Source organism: Panthera onca, chromosome F1 (assembly GCF_046562875.1).
Source record: "Panthera onca isolate mPanOnc1 chromosome F1, mPanOnc1 haplotype 2, whole genome shotgun sequence".
In the NCBI taxonomy this organism is placed as follows: domain Eukaryota; kingdom Metazoa; phylum Chordata; class Mammalia; order Carnivora; family Felidae; genus Panthera; species Panthera onca.
In genome coordinates this window covers 6,508,471-6,522,102 of record NC_138355.1, presented here as the reverse complement: position 1 = coordinate 6,522,102, position 13,632 = coordinate 6,508,471, and the positions used below count along the sequence as shown (strand labels likewise).

The 13,632-nt window shown below is 44.3% G+C and overlaps 1 long non-coding RNA gene across 1 annotated transcript; it reads right to left on the bottom strand.

Moving 5' to 3' along the window:
* Positions 1-10,784: 10,784 nt before the first annotated feature.
* On the bottom strand, positions 10,785-11,427 carry LOC132686939 (uncharacterized). The gene is made up of 2 exons (XR_009613899.1): positions 11,356-11,427; positions 10,785-11,059 (listed from the first exon to the last, which is right to left on the bottom strand). It is a non-coding gene; the product is annotated as an uncharacterized LOC132686939 (long non-coding RNA).
* Positions 11,428-13,632: the final 2,205 nt, after the last annotated feature.

Below are 13,632 nucleotides of genomic sequence, written 5' to 3'. Positions count from 1 at the left end.
AGTGCCATCTGCTATTTTAACAACCTCAAAGATAAAACATTTATTGAGCGTCATGCACTAACCCTGTAAAAGCTACAGCAAGTGAAAATTTTCCTGAATGATTCTAGTACGATTTAAATCTCTCTGGGTTTAGGGTGCTGAGAGAAAAGGTTAACTGTTCACGCTGGTTCTAACAGGAGTTACTCCTAAATTCAACTTTTTCCCTGTTGCCCTGAGATTGGAACCGTGAACGGTGTTTTTATCACTGTCTGTACCTTGACAAACATTTGGATGCTTGCGGTGTGTGCCTGGAACTGAGCTGGGGGCTGGAGCTCCAGAAGCAAGAAATCCTATCAGCTTAAACGGGGTGCCTGGGTGGCTCAGTCGGTTAAGCGTCCAACTCTTGGTTTTAGCACAGGTCGTGATCTCATGGTTTGTGAGTTCAAACCCCACATCGGGCTATCGGGCTCTGTGCTGACAGTGCGGAGCCTGCTTGGGATTCTCTCTCCTTCTCTCTCTCTTTGCCCCTCCTACACTCTCTGTCTCCTGCTCACAATAAATAAATTAAAATTAAAAGAAAAAAAATTTAGTGTCTGGTGAGGTTCATGCATTTGTGAAGGAAGAATCAAAATGCAGAAATTAAGGATCATGCCTCCCATGGGAGTAGAAACTTGGATTCATTCTTTCCCACCAAGCATCATGCACCATAAGGAATAAAAGTAAAATTCTGTCTAGGCATCCTTCACAGCACTGTGATATACAGGAATCTTTTCTCACAGCCAACGTTCTAGTAACTATGACTTTTCACTTCTAGTTAGAATTTGTGGCATTAATAGCTGGTGGGCTTTCTGGCAACGGAAATCTTCCTCAGCAAGAGCCAGACTTCAAAGTCTGCAGAGCCCTGAACAGCGCAAATGAAGACCTCAAAAAACTCTGGGTCCAGATGCTTCCTCAGTAAATTCTGTCAATCATTTAAGCAAGAAATAACACCCATCCTACAAAGCACCTTGGAAAGAAGAATATGCCTGCCAGTTTGTTTCATGGGACCAATGTTACTCTGAGACCAAAACCAGGCAATAAGAGAGCCAAAGACCAAGGTCACTCGTGAACTTAGACATGAAATCCTTACCAAGTATTAGTAGATCCAATCAAACAATATACACAAAAGATGATAGAGCATCACGACCAGTTGAGATTAATCCCAGGAATACAATGTTTTCACATTCAAAAATCACTCCATACAACTCCCCATTCTGACAAACTGAGAAAAACCATATTGTCGTAGCAATAAATGCATATAATTCATACACCATCCATGATAAGAACTTTCAGCAAACTAAGATTTCCTTAACTTGATCAAGGGCATTTCTGAAAAGCCCACAGCTAATATCAAATACCTAATGGAGAAAGACCAAATGCATTTCTTCCTCAGGTCAGCAGCAAGGCAAGAAATAAAATGCAATACCAATTAGAAAGGAAGAGGGGAGCCTGGGTGGCTCAGTGGGTTGAGCGTCTGATTTCAGCTCAGGTCAGGATCTTGCAGTTGACGAGTTTGAGCCCCACGTCGGGCTCTGTGCTGACAGCTCAGAGCCTAGAGCCTGCTTCTGATTCTGCCCCTCTCTCTGCCCCTCCCCCGCTCATGCTCTGTCTTTCTCTGCCTCAAAAATAAAGATAAACGTTTAAAAAAAAATTTGTTTTTTAGAAAGGAAGAAGTAAGAGGCACCTGGGTGGCTAAGTTGGTTAAGCGTGGGACTCTTGATCTCAGCTCAGGTCTTGATCTCAGGGTCATGGGATCCAGCCCTGAGTTGGGCTCCACGCTAAACATGGAGCCTGTTTAAGATTCTCTGCCTCTGCCCCTTTCCCCTGCTTGTACTCTCTCTCCTGGAAAACAATTAAATTTGGGCACATGGGAGACTCAGTAGGTTGAGCATCCAACTTCGGCTTGGGCCATGACCTTGCAGTTTGTGGGTTCAAGCCCCGCATCGGGCTCTGCTGACAGCTTAGAGCCTGGAGCCTGCTTGGGATTCTGTCTCCCTCTCTCTGACCCTCCCCCGTTCATGCTCTGTCTCAAAAATAAATAAACGTTAAAAAAAAAATTTTTTTAAATCAATGGTATTTCTAGGTACTAGCAATGAACAATTGGAACATGAAATTAAAAATTCATGAATAAATGAATAAAAATTCACTTCACCCGTAATAGCACCAAGAACATAAACTCAAATTTAACAAAATGTGTGCAAAACCTGTGCAACGAAATCTCTAAACCATTGCCGAAAAAAAGAGAAGACCTAATAAATGAAGAGATGGAGATCTGCTGGTGCATTAGAGGACTTGGTGATGTGAAGACGTTTGTTCCCCCCAGATCGATCCACAGACCTGACACCATTTCAATCAAAGTTCCAGCAGTGTTTAGAAGCTAACAAGCTTTTTCAAAATTCGTGTAGGGATGCAAGTGACTTGGAAAATCGCCAGTGAAACTGTTAGGACAGGGGCACCTGGGTGGCTCAGTCGGTTGAGCATCCGACTTCGGCTCAGGTCGTGATCTCACAGTCTGTGGGTTTGAGCCCCGCATCTGGCTCTGTGCTGACAGGTCAGGGCCTGGAGCCTGCTTCAAATTCTGTGTCTCCCTTCCTCTCTGCCCATCCGCCACTCACGCTCTCTCTCCATCTTTCAAAAATGAATAACGTTGAAAAAACATTTTTTTAAAGAAACTGTTAGGACAAAACCGCAGGACATGTACTTCTTGATTTTAAACTGAGTGTGCCACAGTAATCGAACTGCCATGGCGAGAGGACAGTGCAGACATGTATCTTCGTGTACAGGCACCATCGATTCTCTACAAAGGTGCTAAGGTAATTCAGCCGAGCAAAGAGAAGTCTTCAACACATAATGCTGGCACCACTGCGTATCCCACTGGGAATAAAATATACTCAGACCTTTACTCACACAACACTTCAAAATTAACTAGAAATAAATGGATCTCAATATAAACCCTAAAGTTATAAAGCTTCTACAAAAGAAAACAAGAGGGGCGCCTGGGTAGCTCAGTGGATTGAGTGTACAATTCTTGATTTTGTCTCAGGTCATGATCCCAGGGTCATGGGATCAAGCCCTGAATCGGACTCCATGCTGAGTGTGGAGCCTGCTTAAGATTCTCTCTCTGCCTCTGCTCCTCCTTCTCCCACTCTGCTAGCATGCTCACTCTCCTCTCTCTCTAAAATTTAAAAAAAAAAAAATTGAAGTTAAAAAAAAAAAGGAAAATATTTGCAACCATTGGGTAGACAAAGATTTCTTAGCACACAAAATACACAAACCATAAAAGAAAAACAATATATTGACTTTAAAAGCTTCTACTCCTTGGGGCACCTGGGTGGCTCAGTTAGTTAAGCATCCAACTCTTGGTTGCATCCCTACTTGGGATTCTCTCCCTCTCTGCCTCTCCCCTGCTTGTGCTCATGTGCTCGCTCTGTCTCTCAAAATAAATAAACTTTAAAAACATTTTAAAAATAATAAAAACTTGTCCTCTTTGGGGGCACCTGGCTGGCTCAGTCAGTAGAATAGACTCTTGATTTGGGGGTTGTGAGTTCAAGCCCCACATTAGGTGTAGAGATTATTTAAAGATAAAGACTTAAATGAATACATAAACAAAAAATAGGCTGTACTCTGAATAACATGGTTAGGAAAATGAAAAACAAGCTGAGAAGCAGAAAAAATATTCACAATACATTTATCTGGTAAAGTCCTTGTAATCAGAATACGTGAAGATTATCCAACTCAAGATTATGATGAACAATCCAGTTAAAAAAAAAACAAAACTCTGGACGTCCTTTCCAAGGGAAAATATACCAATGGCTAATGGGCACATGAAAAGATGCTGAACATCATTAGTCGTCAAGAAAATGCAAATTAGAACAAGGAGAAACCTGCTAGAATGATTAAAATTAAAAAGACTGACATTACTCCCGGATGCAGTAATCCCATTAATAGAACAAAGGGGAAAACCACCATGATTATGTAAACTGATGCAGAAAGGCATTGACAAAAATCCAACATTCTTTCATGATGACAGTTCTCAATAACCTAGTAAAGAAGGGAACTTCCTCAACATAATAAAGAGCATTTATAAAACAAAACCCACAGCTAACTTGGTGAAAGCTTTCCCCTTAAGATCAGGAACAAGACAAGGATTCTATTTTCACCACTGCTATTCAACATAGTACTGTAAGTTCTGGCCAGAACTAGACAAAAAAATAAAAGGTGTCCAAATTGAAAAAGAAGATGTAAAACTATTTGCAGAAGAATACACACACACACACACACACACACACACATACACACACACGCGCATACACGTATTTATACATATAATCCCAAAGAATCCACAAGAAAGCAACCAGAGCCAATAAATAAATTCATTGAAGTTGCTGGGTACAGGATCAACACACAAAAATCAGTTGTGTTTCTAAACACCAGCAATTAAAATTCCAGAAAGGCAACTAAGAAGGCAATTTCATTTATAATGGAATCTAAAAGAATAAAAAAATCTAAAAGAATAAAATACATAGGAATAAATTCAACCAAGGAAGAGAAGACTTGGACACTGAAAATTATTTAAAAAATCATTGAAGAAATTAAAGAATATCTGAATAAATGGAATGTTATCCTGTGTTCATAGATAGGAAGACAATATTTATTAAGATGTCAATACACTGAAAGCCATCTACAGATTCAATGCAATCCCTATCAAAATTTCCATAACCATTTTTTTTAGCAGAAATGGAAAAACTAAGTATCAAATTCATATGGCACTGTAAGGGGACCCAAAGAGCCAAAACAGTCCTAAAAACAAAAACAAAAGCAAAAACAAAAGCCTGGAGGATTCACATTTCCCAATTTCAAAACATATTACAAAGCTGCAATAATCAAAACAGTGTGATATTGCCATCAGGATAAACACATAGGCCTATGACATTGAATTGACAGTCAAGAAATAGGCCCACACATACATCAATTGACCAATTGATTTTTGGGAAGGATTTTAAGTCCAATCAAGGGGGAAAGAATACTCTCTTCAACCGATGGTTCTGGGACAACTGGATTTCCACACACAAAAGAGTGAAATTAGACCCCTGTCTCTTACCATATACAAAAATTAATACAAAATGGATCAATGACTTAAATATGAGCTAAATCTGTAAATCCCATAGATGGAAACAAAAGTAAATCTTCATGACTATGGATTTGGGGATGGATTCTTCGATATGACACCAAAAGCATAAGCAACAAAAGACAGGTAAGGTGTTTTTTTGTTTGCTTGCTTTGTTTTTTAATTTTTTTAAATTTATTTATTTTTAAGAGATAGAGACAGAGCACGAGTGGGGGAGGGGCAGAGAGAGAGAGGGAGACACAGAATCCAAAGCAGGCTCCAGGCTTTGAGCTGTCAGCACAGAGCCCGATGCAGAGCTCAAACTTACGAAGCGTGAGATCATGACCTGAGCCAAAGTCTGACGCTTTACCAACTGAGCCACCCAGGCGCCCCAAAAGACAGGTAGGTCTGACTTCATGAAAACTTTAAAATTTTGTGCATCTAAGGAAATTATCTAAATGAAAAGACAACCCATAGAATGGGTGAAAATACTTGCAAATCAAATATCTGCTAAGGGTTTAACATCCAGAATATGTGCAGAACTTCCACAATTCAACAAAAACAATCTAATGAAAAAATGGTCAAAGAACTTGGAAACACATTTTTCTAAAGATGATATACAAATGGCCAATAAATACATGAAAAGATGCTCAGTGTCATTGATCATTAGGGAAATGCAAATCAAAACCACAATAAGTTAAGTGAAATGAATGAAGATAAGTGAACACGAATGAAGCTTGACGACACCATGTTATGTGAAATAAGACGACACGAGCAAGTATTGTGTGATTCCACTTGTGTGAAATATGGACAGTCGGCAAACTGAAAGAGACAGACAGCAGAACAGTGGTTACCAGAGCCGAGGGAACGGGGAAGCGGAGAGTTATTGCTCACTTGTTAGTGTTTCTGTTTAGGGTGCCGGCAAAGTTTTGAAAACAGCGGTGGTGATGGTTGTACGACATTGGGAATGCATTTAATGCCACTGAATTGTACACTGAAAGGTGGTTAAAACAGCACATTTTAAATTGCACGAGAAGGCTGACACTATAAAGGGCTGGTGAGGATGTGGAACCATCAAATTCTCACACACGGCTAGCAGGAATATGAAACAGCACAACCACTTGGGAAGACAGCCTGGCAGTTTCTTATCAAGTCAAGTACAGATCTCCTGCATGACCCAGCAATTCCACACCTAGGGTCTTGCTTAAGAGAGATGAAAACGTGTCCACACAAAAACGTTTACATAAATGTCCATGGCAGCTTTATCTGTGATACCCCAGAAGTGAAAACACCCTAGCTGCCACCACTACGTAGAACACTATCCAGCAATAAAAAACACAAACGTGTGAATTCACAAGTAACATGGATTCATCTCAAAATAATTATTCTGAGTGCAAGAGGCCAGCAACAAAAGAGCGCCTGTCACCCGTTTCCATTTATATAAAATTTTAGAAAATGCAAACTAATCCATGGAGACAGAAGCAGATCAGTGGTTCCCTGAGGGGCAAAGGTTGGCGGTTGTGGACTGCAGAGTCACATGGCAACTTTTGGAATGGATGGAAGTGTTATGTATCTTGATTGTGGTCATAATCTCACAGGTGTATATATCTTTCAAGATGCATTCAGTCATACAACTTATATAGATACCTTTATGTGCATAGATTATATCTCAATAAAGTTGTGGGGTTTTTAATTCAGTTTGTGGCTTCATGGCATCTCAAGGTGTTATGAGGGGCAACGGAATCCGTACTGCCTCTCACAAGGAATACCTTATTCCCTTCCACTGATGTTGCTTCATTAGGCTACGCAAAGCTGTCAACTTCCAAGGGCCACCCCTCATTTGTACAAGACCCCATTACTCATGTGGCCGCTTACAAAATATTGCAATAAGGCCACTAGTTCAAAATGCCCTGATTTCACTCCTAATTCTATCCAGAGCTTTTAGAGCCTCTGGTTCCTTCTGAAATATTGAGATGGTGATTTAAAACTATGCTTTTTTTTTTTTCCCCCTACTCAATACAGCAGTCCAAGTTCCAAACCCAATCTAATTATAGATATTCTGTAAGGACAACACGATCTTCCTCTCTCTGGCCGGAATGCATTGATCAAAAGTGAGGTTTTATGATTTTAGTGCTTTTCTTAATTGCCTTGGATCAAGGGTCAGGAAGGAGATACGGACTCAGGGAGCAGAGAAGGCTCACATCATTCACCGTAATAACCACAGCCGCTGTTTCTTTTCCAAATACAAGACTGGGGTTGGACAAGATCCATACAAACTAAACAAAGAAACATATCCTTGCCTAAGCTTCTGGTGTGGGTAGGAACTTGGTCCAAAAGTGACTGCACATATAGGCAATCTGATTTTTTTCCCCCATTTCATTTTTTTCTTGATTGGAAAAACTAAATTGTTGGGATGGGAATCGGAGTTTGGTCAACCCTGGAGCAGAGAGTCAGGATACAGGATAGTCTGGTGGTACAGAAGAGCCGAAGAAAGGGAGATGGCCCCAGAGTTGGAGTCTCATTGATGAATGAGATGACATTAACTGGATGTGTCGGCCAGCTGTGGGGACTTCAGTTTCCTCATCTATATAATTTCTAAAACAACATCAAACTTTAAACCATTCTGATTCTGTGGCTACCCAAACATTTCATTTTCCGTCATTGAGAAAAGACTGTAGCTGTTGGGTTGCAATAGTTGGGTTAGGTTGGATGGGGGTCCTTTGAAGCTGTTGGTGGAAGTAAGAGGTGCTGATTGATGGGTAGACTGGGAAGCTCCCACGGTGCCCAACGCCCCCTTCTGGGGAAGAGATGGCCACAGGTGGTTCCTTCTAATAAGTTGCTATGCTTTGTACTTCATGGTCCTGCCACCCTCACCACAGCGGATCAGATGGGCGAATGGTGCCCTTGTCTGGCACTTTTCTTGGAGCCTGAACATAAGGGAGAATAGCAAACTGGACAGGAATGGGCTCTTTAGAGAGTTTTTAGTCTCCAGAACAACATAGAATTGGGAGGTTTTCATCTATTTCTTTTTTTGTTTTTAAGTTTATTTAGAGCAGAGGAGGGCCAGAGAGAGAGGGACAGAATCTCAAGCAGGCTCTGCTCTGCCAGCACAGAGCCTGACGTGGGACTTGAACCCACAAACCTGTGAGATCATGACCTGAGCCGAAATCAAGAATCAGATGCCCAACCGACGAAGCCACCCAGGCGCCCCAGAATCCGGAGTCTTAGTAAATTGTGTCTGCCCATACAGATGTTTCGAATGTGGGGTGCTGAGTCTACATCTACTCCTGGCAACAGGAAAGAGCAGAGGCCCACCAGGCATCGGGGCGATAACTAAGGCTGGAGTCCCACAGACAGCGGAGCCTCTAGAATAGAGAATTGCAAAGTCTGGCTCCTGAGAGACACCAAGACCCATATCACACAGGACATTCCAGGTCCTGAAGGCCTGGCTCTGGGGAAATATCCTTTACTAAAAGTGCCCCTTGTATGAGGTGACCTGGGAAGGGGTCTTTTCCCTGGGAATCAAGAGAATCCAGCTAGGGGCACCTAGGTGGCTCAGTAGGTGAAGCATCTGACTTCAGTTCAGGTCATATTCTCACAGTTCATGAGTTTGAGCCCCTCGTCGGGCTCTGTGCTGACAGCTTGGAGCCTGGAGCCTGCTTCGGATTCTGTGCATCTCTCTCTCTGTGCCCCTTCCCAGCTCATGCTCTGTGGTGTATGTGTCTCTCTCTCTCAAAAATAAAAAATAAATAAAAATAAATAAAAAACAGCCACACAGCAGATCTTACACATTAGCATTACCAGGCAGTGTAAAATCACAGTGTAAACACTGACTAATTTGCTCTGTTGTGTCAGAAATAAAGCTGGGATCAAAGCACTTCAGTGACTGACTCCCTTAAGGTCAAGATCAACAGGGCTAATGAAAGATTTTCTACTTTTTTTTTTTTTTTTTTTTTGGAGAGAGAGTGCATGTGAGTGAAGGGCAGAGAGAGAGAGAGAGAGAGAATCCCAGGAGGGGCAGAGGGAGAGAGGGGGGGTGCAGGTAGAGAGAGAGACAGAAAGAGGGAGAGAAAGCTCTGCTTACCTGATGGGGGCTCGTGTTCACGTGGTGTGTGGGACTCAAACTCACGAACTGTGAGATCATGACTTGAACCGAAGTAAGATGCTTAACGACTAAGCCACCCAGGCACCCCCAAAGATTTTCTACTTCTTTTTAAAATTTTTTTTAACATTTATTTATTATTGAGAGAGAGAGAGAGAGAGAGAGAGAGAGACAGAGCATGAGCATGGGAAGGGCAGAGAGGAGGAGACACAGAATTTGAAGTGGGCTCCAGGCTCTGAGCTGTCAGCACAGGGCCAAGTGAGGGGCTCGAACTCACAAACCGCTAATACACGACCTGAGCCAAAGTCAGACGCTTAACAGACTGAGCCACCCAGGCACCCCAAAGATTTTCTACTTCTAAACAAGAGGTTGGAAATATCTATGGGGTATTTCTCCTAGGATTGCCACCACATCCTCCGCCTTTTGCTCTTTTGTTACCTACAACTTCGTACCCTGGATCATCATGACTCTGTCTTATATCCGGAAAAGAAAGCAGGAGTAGTTACCCCATTTCCGCAAGGCCCAGGCACTGGGGACCATCCTGTGCTTGTGTGAGGGACTCTCGGGGACCCCAGGAGGCGCGCCCCCTGGCAGACCCCATGCACACACTCGGTGCCTATGGATGCCACAGAAAATACAGCATGCCCGATTATGCACGAGACCTATTGAAAAAGTATTTGTTGTTGACCTGAAATTGCAGTTTAAGGGGGCATCTTACATTTTTCTTGCTAAATCTGGCAACCCTGGTGGTGCCACGGTGTGATACCAATGCTGAGGACCAGAGGGAGAGGCTCATCAGGGCAAGAGAAGCAGAGGGGATTGGACCGGGGAGCCCTGGGGAGAAGCTCTCAGCTGCCCTTTCTGGATTTCCTAAGCACCTGCAACGTCTCAGTCTGTAAACAGAAGACGTGTGTCAGCGCAGCTGCGCGATCCGTGTGTCTGCAAAGGGGCAGCAGGTGGCCGGAACTTGCTGGCGTCTGTGGTACTCAAAGCTCTGAGTCCGTAGGATTTGAACCGTTTTTAATATCTCACAAACATGAGAATTTAAGCAGAGCCTAGACTGTAATGCAAGAAATGAACTGAGCACGGGCACCTCAAGTGACAAATCTTCCGAGTGTGGCTCTGCGTGCTCTTTGTCTGTAAGGGCACATCGCGCTCTGTGATCCAAACTGGCGGAATTGTGTTTTACGCCCGCTTTTCACACAGCACCAGCTAGTAACACAACGATGAGAGGCGGCCCACGATACCCATCTTGTGTCAGCTCTTGGGTCATCTTGTTTTTATTCAGGCCTTGTTCCAGATACAAGACTGCTGGCTGTACCCAGCAGCAGCTAAATTATTCATTTTCTCCCCTCGTGAAAAAAGATGGCTTTTTAATCGGGCGGATTCCTATGCCTAGCTTTTGATGCCCTGCCTTGCACCAATGACTGTTAGCCCCTCTGCCTTTTTGTTTTCACCCGATGAGACCAGCTTCTCACGATGAGAGGTTTAGTCTCCATCTGACCTTCTCTCCAGGACAGCCAATCCCATTTTCTGTTAAAAATGATTACTCATAAATAGAAGTGCATTAGTATTAGCTCTGGCCCCAATCCGTCTGGTCTCTTCCCTTCTGTGCAGGATGATAAATTGGCAAAGGGGCAGAAAGAGCAGGGTCGGGGAGCAGGCCAGGCCGGTCCCTGCAGAGCCGCAGCCCGCGTGCACAGACACCAGGCTCTCTTGCGGAGCGAGCTTCCGTGTGTCCTGGGAAGTACCCTCCCCAGCTCCTTGGCCACTGCAGGTTTTCATTTAGGACGCAAGAAATGCCACATTCACCGACGTGTCTGCAAAGCATCCTGGATTTGTTAGAGGAAAAGGCAAGTAAGAATAGAGGGAAAAGCAATAAAAGATAATAGAGTTGTAGAAATCATGCATATTGATGAGTGTGTGTGTGTGTGTGTGTGTGTGTGTGTAAAATGCCCCCCCCCCCCACTTAGCTAGTTACTACTCAGTCTAGCAAGGTATGAACACTTAATGGATCAATAATTTAAATAACAGTAGATACTAATGGAAAACACTGAAATGGTAAAAGTACAAAAGTCACAAAATGCAGGCCTGAGAGATGGCAAGGTCTGGGAAAGATGACAGATACCTGTGTGCAAAAACCTTCCTAGGGACAGTGTCCACAGGGCTAGCAGCCCCTGGCCCAGCACCTGCGTCTCCCTGCCCCAGAGGCTCAGAGACAATTCTCCTGGGGAACCTGCCACAGCAACCTTTCTGTGACCTCACGTGCTGAGTGGTGTCTTAGCTACATCAGCAGAATGCAGCCTTAGGTCTAGGCTGTCTGATGGGATACAAACCCTTTCTCGTCCTTCTCTCCTGAATGATTCCAGGTCCCATTTGTAATGGGATTGCTTTTTCCCCACATTATTTCCAGTAGGATTTTTTTTTTTTTTTTTTTTTTTTTAGTTCTCCCATGAAATACTACGGTAAAAATGAAAAGAACATTTTTCTTTTTTCCAAAAAGGACAGGTCAGAAGCCTTCGAAGATCTTAACAAGAAAGCAAAACCAGTTTTCAATTCCTGGATGCCTCTGTGAGACTCCAGCCCTTGTCTGGCACAATGACAAGGAGGGGTGTTTTGTGGGCACACGAGTTGAGTGGAAGACCCCTTGGGAGAGCACGTGGCCCGCCAGAAGGGGTGCTGGGAGCGGGCTGGAAAGAGCGCAGAGCCCGTCCTCAACAATTACTGCTGCATTTCCCAAAAGTCATTTAAGCCAGAGGGAAGCCAGGGACTGGAAAGTGGGTTTTTTGCCTTCCTTGGCAATGTTTCTAAAATCTGGAGAAGGTGATGAGGAGTGATATGCATTATTTTTCATATTTCCTAATAAGTTGTCGCCAGAATTATTGATGTGCCTTTTTTTTTTAAGTTTATTTATTTATTTTGAGAGTGAGAACAGAGGAGAGGGGGGAGAGAGAATCCCAAGCAGGCTCCCCACTGTCAGCGCAGAGCTCGAACTCAGGCACCGTGAGATCATGACCTGAGCTGAAACTGAGACTCGGATGCTTAACCCACTGAGCCACCCAGGCGCCCCTTGATGTGCCATTTTAATGCGTGCTATCTTTCCTGTGGTCACTGGGTCGCCTCCGGTGGCTGTGGCTAATCACTGGGGGCCAGATGGGCCTTGTCCTTGAACAGGTGCAGGTGTCTTAGAGCTAGCCTGCCTTACACTAAGGAAACCTGGGAGGGCTGACACCACAGCAGGTGCCCTCTGGGGTGGGGCGGGACTGGCACGCACACAGCTTCCAAGGTGGACCACGTGCTGGAGAGATGCGGAGTCAGGGACACGGGGCTTGGGACAGGCTGGGAACAGGCAGGGAGAAATCTCAGCCAGAGGAGCAGAAAAACCTGGTTGCACCGGAGAGCTCCCTGCCAATCAGAGCCGGGCGCCCCTCTCATCTCCACCAATCAGGGCTTGCACCACCACACCCTCCCACCACCCTCCTCCGGCCAATCAGAACTAAGCTTCCCACTCCTCTCCACCAATCAAGGCTGCGAACCAAGAGAGCCCGATCTTGCCACCAAGCCCACTCGGATTAGCTTCATCCTGTAACCTCACCGTGAATTTCCGCTCCGAGAGCTGGACCTCTAGGTCTTTGTTGCGATGCTCCTGTTGTTTAAAGGAGAGAGGAAGAGAAGACCAAAGGGAAGGGAGGACGGGGCAATCTTTAGGGTTTAAACTGAAGAGAGTTGTTCTGTTTTGTTTTCTAAAGATCCCCAGGTGTGTCCGGGAAACACGCGCAGGTAGAAGAGGCGGGTGGAAACCTCCCCTCCTTCCTGCAGGTGTGGCTGCGAGCACCCGCTTCAGAAAGCCCCAGGTTGTCCCACTTGGCCTCCTCAGGACGCTGCACTCTGGGCCACATGTTCGACTATCATATTCCCCTCGTTCCAGCAACTTCGGGCTGGTGCTGTTTGGGACTGTGTGGTTTGGCCGCAGTCCTACGACTGCAGGAACACTGTCCTTCAGATTCCCCTTTGCTGTCATGAAGCCAGATTAATGGAGAGCCTTCCAGACAGCTGACCGCTTCACCCGCCCGGGAGGGGCTCACGCATCACAAGAATAAATTGAGAACATGTCACTGCAGCTCAGGTGTTCATGGGACTCCTGACATTGCGGGGTAGAGAAAACGGTTTCTTATCCCATTCAGTGAGTGTACTTTATTTCCCCTTGAAATAAAAAGACCTGATTTAAAAAAATTAATCTTGTGCCAGCCCCCATCCAAAGGCCCCCAAGTCATCGCCAACTAATATTTGTGTGCAAATTAAATTTCATTTTGAGGGGGCTTGATGAGGACAAGGGGAGAACCCCATGCAGGTTATAAACGTGAAGAAAAATTTAATTTTTATTCTAAGAAAATAAGTCCTACAG